We start from the raw sequence: 5,226 nt of genomic DNA, 5'->3' as shown, positions 1-5,226 counted from the left end.
CTAGGGAACACCGGTACTGAGTCACATCGTCAACTAGACGCTGTGTAATATCAGAGCTCAGCTCAGCTTCCATTACACAACATTTGAATAAGTGTTCATTTGTGAGTGTTTGGTAGTTATGCACAGCCAGGCGGCAGCATGTCAAGAAACGAAAGTGGATAGAAGAGACTTCTTTCAAAGTCAAAACGTAAGTTGGAACATGTGACACCCCTGCATTAAGCTCAGACTCACCTCCTCCTTCACAAACATACTCAAAACTAACTTTTACAAACTAATCTCCTCCACATAACTGACTCCTCAGACACAATTTATTCGTATTATTATAATTATTATGTTTTTATTATTACTATTATCATCATAATTATTATTACTACTAGTAGTAGTAGTAGAAGTGTAACTTCAAAACTTTTATCATTTAACTTTATTGTAAACTTATCTATTGCAATGCATATTTTCACATTAAAAAGCTCTGAAAAATGAACAGTATCATCGTCAACAGATTTTTTTAAGCTTAATGTCAAAGATGTACACTTTTCATTAGATTTATCTTATTTTTTCCATTTATTTTTTGTGTGTTGAAATGCAACAACTGTTTAAACACTTTTAAGGGAAAAAACATATTTAATATGTTTTTATACTCTCAAATTGGTAATGAATAATTTACACATTATATTAATAATAATTGTGAATCATACTAGAACCATCCTGTAAATATTTCTGTTTGTTCCATTCCAAAATCTCCCACTGTTTATAGTTCATGCATCTTTTTTTCAGGTGACCGACAGAGATGCAGGAGGAGAGACCGGTGAAGGTACAGCAGGAGAGGCTGTAGGAGATGGAGGACGAGAGCCTGGAGGAGATGGAGCAGAGGCTGGAGGCTCACAGGTGAGGTTGAAATAATGAAGATACGATAGACATAAAATTGATCATTGTGACAAATGTTAGGGTGATGATCATGTGTAAAACATTAGTTCAGCATGTCCTCTAACACAGCAAATGAAATAACGGCCAGATCTCAGGAGGGACCGTTTATGTATAAATACTTTTTATACTTTTGACTATGCCTGGGAAAGTAACAAATTTTGCTGGATGATATTTTGTCCAAAAAAATTGTTGATGATAAACAATATCATTGTCAACATTATCTAGACCAAAATAACCACTAATATAATGTTAATATGTCATAATAATGCAAGTACACCCTTTAAAATGCAACAAATAAACCTTCATTTAACATTGAAATGTCCAGAACCAGAACTTCTAAATGAATAAAAATAACAAACAAAAATTAAATAAAAAAAAGAATCTCACTCCCTGTTAGAAAATGTTGCACCAAAAACAATAAAAAAAGACCCAAAACAATAAATACAATGGCCTATCCATTGTCAACAGCCAAAACTGCACTTCAATAATGATAATAAATATTAATGATAATAGAGTTGTACATTTTTTAACTTTGATATATATATATATATATATATATATATATATATATATATATATATATATTGAGGATGGAAAAATTATTGAGATGGGCATGTGACGTGTCAAAGGGTCTTTACATAACACCCCCACCCCAAATCCGCACAAGCCTGGTGTGTCCCCCCCACTTCTGAAATCAAAATTTCGTCCCTGGCGTGCAGTGATGCTCGAGTTTAATTTTAGAGGAAGTGGATCCAGATTTTTTTAAGTTAGTCAGGTGTTTACCATCACAGCCTTTAGAGCAGGCCTGTCCAGTTATGTTGCACGACACAAATAGTTTCAACAGTGAAATGCGTGTCATTCCCAGCAGGTAGAACAAGTATTGAAACCTGCAAGGGCTGCCTTTGTTCACGTTTCTGCAAATATTTTCCATAAATACTAGGATACGCGTCATTCTTCATTTCTGAGCTGGTGTGGGTAATGCAAACATCGGAGGTGGTTGTGAAACTTGTCATTAGCCAGCTGCTTGATGCTAGTCAAAAACTGAAAAGACTGACTGATAATGGAAATTCAGATGTGGAAACAACTGATAGACGAGAAACTGGGCTAACACGTTAGGATCTGTGAAGCAAGAAAGTGGAGAACAAACACAAAATGACCCTTGTTTGGAAGTTTGATCTTCACCTGAATGCTCTCGTTTCAGAACCCCTGATGCTTAATCTCCTCTCCCTGACCTCCCTGTGAAGCAGTGTTAGAGAACCGATCGGCGTTCCCTTTTTGAGGATCAATGGGATATCACAAAAATGAAAGCGAATCTGGGTGTTCATGCAAATGAAGCATTCCTTGGGGAACATTCCATTTGGATTGCTCCTCATAGGTCAGGACTCCAAATAGGTTGCGGGTCTATTAACGACGGGCCCTCTCATGGTGATGTGTTTTAATGAGAACGGCTCCCAAAGCAAGAAAGCAGCGTTTTGATTTGACTGGTCGTCAGGCAGACCAACTGTTCACCAACCTGCTGGTTTCTGTGGCTGATTTTCCTGTCATAGAATTAACAGAATAATGAATCTTGAACAAACTCAACTTTTAGATTTAAAAATGGTTTAGTGAACCCGTGTGGGGCGTTGCAGGTCTATTTATATCCACATTCTTGTGGTGTTGAAACAAAAATTCAGGAGCACAAATTCCACCTGAAAGGTTTGAGCAGCAGCACCTGTTGTTGTGAATCAGTGAGCTGGTTGGAGTTGATAAATAAACACCAGGAGAACAAAGTCCACCGGCTCCATCCTCGATTCTATCTGGTCTTTGTGTTTAAAGTCACTTTTCAGAGATTGAGTCGTTGTTTGTGGGAATTTTAGTTGAGATGTTACCTCGGCTTCCCACCAAATGTGTAAACGTGGCGTAACGTCCGTGAAGCCTAATACAAAGCTAAAGCGTGCCACACACAAGAGCAATCTGCTGAGCAAATGTCACTATTGAGCTGCTGGCTGAGCTGACATATTCTGGTGGCCAATCAAAGTGCGTTCTCAGCTCACATGACCCCAAGATGTATTCAGATGCAGCCCCCTGCCCTGTCTGCGTGTCTGAAAATTAACAAATCGGTACCTTGCGGATCGGAGGGCCCACTGTTTCCATTACCCTCTGGAAGGATCCGGACAGCAGTACTGTCGGAAGGATTTTGGGTCTTCCAGACGCATCTGTTGGAGTAAATCGGCATAAACTCCTTGCCTGGCCCATCTTTCCAGCCACTGTACACATACTGTCGTAACCTTGAAATGCTGGTGGCGGCGGCGCTTCGTCAACAAAAAAAGTAGAGGCATCTCCTCCGTTTCCAGCTCTGTCTCCGTTTTGTTTATTTTCTGACATGCAAACAGCGGGATGCTGTCTTGGAATCATGTGATCAGAGAATGCGCTTTGATTGGCCACTAGAAAAGTTCAGCTTAGCCGGCAGCTCAGTAGTGCGCACACGGCGAGTTTCTACCCCCCGTGAGGTGGAAAATATCTGACTGGTCAGATATTCACCTCAACGTCTCGTGAGGCGGAAATTTCAGAGAAAATCAGGCGCACACGGTGAGCAATCTGCTTAGCAAATGGTCATTTGAGGCCGTTTGCACAGCAGATTGTTCTCATGTGCGGCAGGCTTAATGACCGCCATTATAGACAATGTTGTTACAACTGTTGTAATTCCACCAGTAGGGCGGAAGAGCAGAAAACGGCTCAGTGTTACTTTGAGTCTATTTTTTATGTGCGTTGCCTCAAGAACACGTCAAGCTCAGTGATTCAGTTTGGGCCAGTCAGGAAGTCAAGCACGAAAGCAACGTGAAACATCCGTCAACTTCCAAAGTCTATTGAGTCGTGCGCCGCTCATGAACCAGGTTGAAAGTTCAGGTCAGAGGTAACTCGAGTTGCACTCATCTAAAACAAAATGATTTAAATTTGCACCTTAAACACTTTCTGTTTACTCTTTAAAGACTTTAGATGTGTCTATGACTTGGGTCTGACTTGAAACTGGACTTTGATTTAACCAAACAGGATTTGTGACTCTTGGCCCCCAAAAGACAAAAGGTTTGACTCAGATTTGCACCTCAAAGAGTTTGGATTTGATTCAGAAAAGCAACGTGTCATGTTGACAGAAATTTACCGTCTTGTTTTGCTCGTTCTTGGTCACATCATCTCGTGCTGCCATAGCCACACACTAGACATTGTTTTGTCTTGTTTCAGGAAAATAAATACGTTAGTATTTTCTCCCAGCGCTCCTATTTCTCATTCCACTTGAAAACATAGAAAGAACAAATTCAAATCCTAAAACTGACATTTTATCACTTTTTACACCTTTGACCTTTTTGTCAACATTTTAGGCTTTCAGCAAACTTTATCAGCAAGTGTTAGAGTATAATTATCCTGCGTTGTCGTGTGCTAGCTGCCTTTTTGGACTTGTCTTTGTCATTAAAGACTTATTGGGTTACATTTGTGCTTAAAAGGAAAGTTGCATGAGTTCATTCAGGCCACCATCATGTTTTAAAGGCATGCTTTTTAAGTGTGTTTCTGCAAAATCGTTAATATTATTTGTCAAGCAGCAGAACAAAACTATGCTGATGCATCCAGAAACTGCTCCTTTATCCTGAATCTCTCAGTAGTTTGTGCAATCTTGTTTAAACAGCTTCTACTGCTGCAGATTTGACATCTGCAAGGAACTTTGTGCATTTTCAAGATCACCGGCAGCAGAAAGCTGCAGCTCTTTCGGTGCATCCAGATCACATCAGTCAGGAATATTTCTGTCAGAGTGATTAAATAAAAGCCATAGCTGAAAAAAAAAACATTAAAAATGTGTGTAAATTTTAAGTCTTCTGTTTGATGACACCTTCTCCCCCTTCCTGTTGTTGTTCCTTTCCTCTGTGGACTGAATGAAGGAGAGCGGCAGATGAACAGGCCGACATGACAGTGTCATCAAAGGTCATTTCACCCCAGTGACGAGCCCATCTTGTGACAGGTAGGCCACACACAGACTGACATGCACGCCACAGACCAGCGGAGAGCCTGGAGAGACTTGAAACAGTCCAACCCGAAATGTGTACACACACATGCACAACTCCATCTGCATATATGGTTTCTGGCTGCAGGGCCCAGCAGGACTGGAATGCAAGCCATTGTTTCAGGGGCTGTTTAACAACAATAGAGGATCACAGACAGTTAGCACCACAATGCCTCCATGCTGGTCAGTGCAGAGGTTGCGGTGCAGCTCGCTGCCAGTGGTGCCCCGCGGAGCTGGGAAAACAGGTCGCTTTGTGCAGCTCATCAGTTAAT

At 40.6% G+C, this 5,226-nt stretch overlaps 1 long non-coding RNA gene across 1 annotated transcript; it reads left to right on the top strand.

The window, feature by feature from the left end:
- On the top strand, positions 1-4,956 carry LOC139063335 (uncharacterized). Its single transcript, XR_011516701.1, has 3 exons — positions 1-187; positions 775-885; positions 4,833-4,956. It is a non-coding gene; the product is annotated as an uncharacterized lncRNA (long non-coding RNA).
- Positions 4,957-5,226: the final 270 nt, after the last annotated feature.

This window comes from Nothobranchius furzeri, chromosome 15, assembly GCF_043380555.1.
Source record: "Nothobranchius furzeri strain GRZ-AD chromosome 15, NfurGRZ-RIMD1, whole genome shotgun sequence".
NCBI lineage: Eukaryota > Metazoa > Chordata > Actinopteri > Cyprinodontiformes > Nothobranchiidae > Nothobranchius > Nothobranchius furzeri.
The sequence above is the reverse complement of the archived record's forward strand: the minus strand, read 5'-3'. Positions and strand labels throughout refer to the sequence as shown.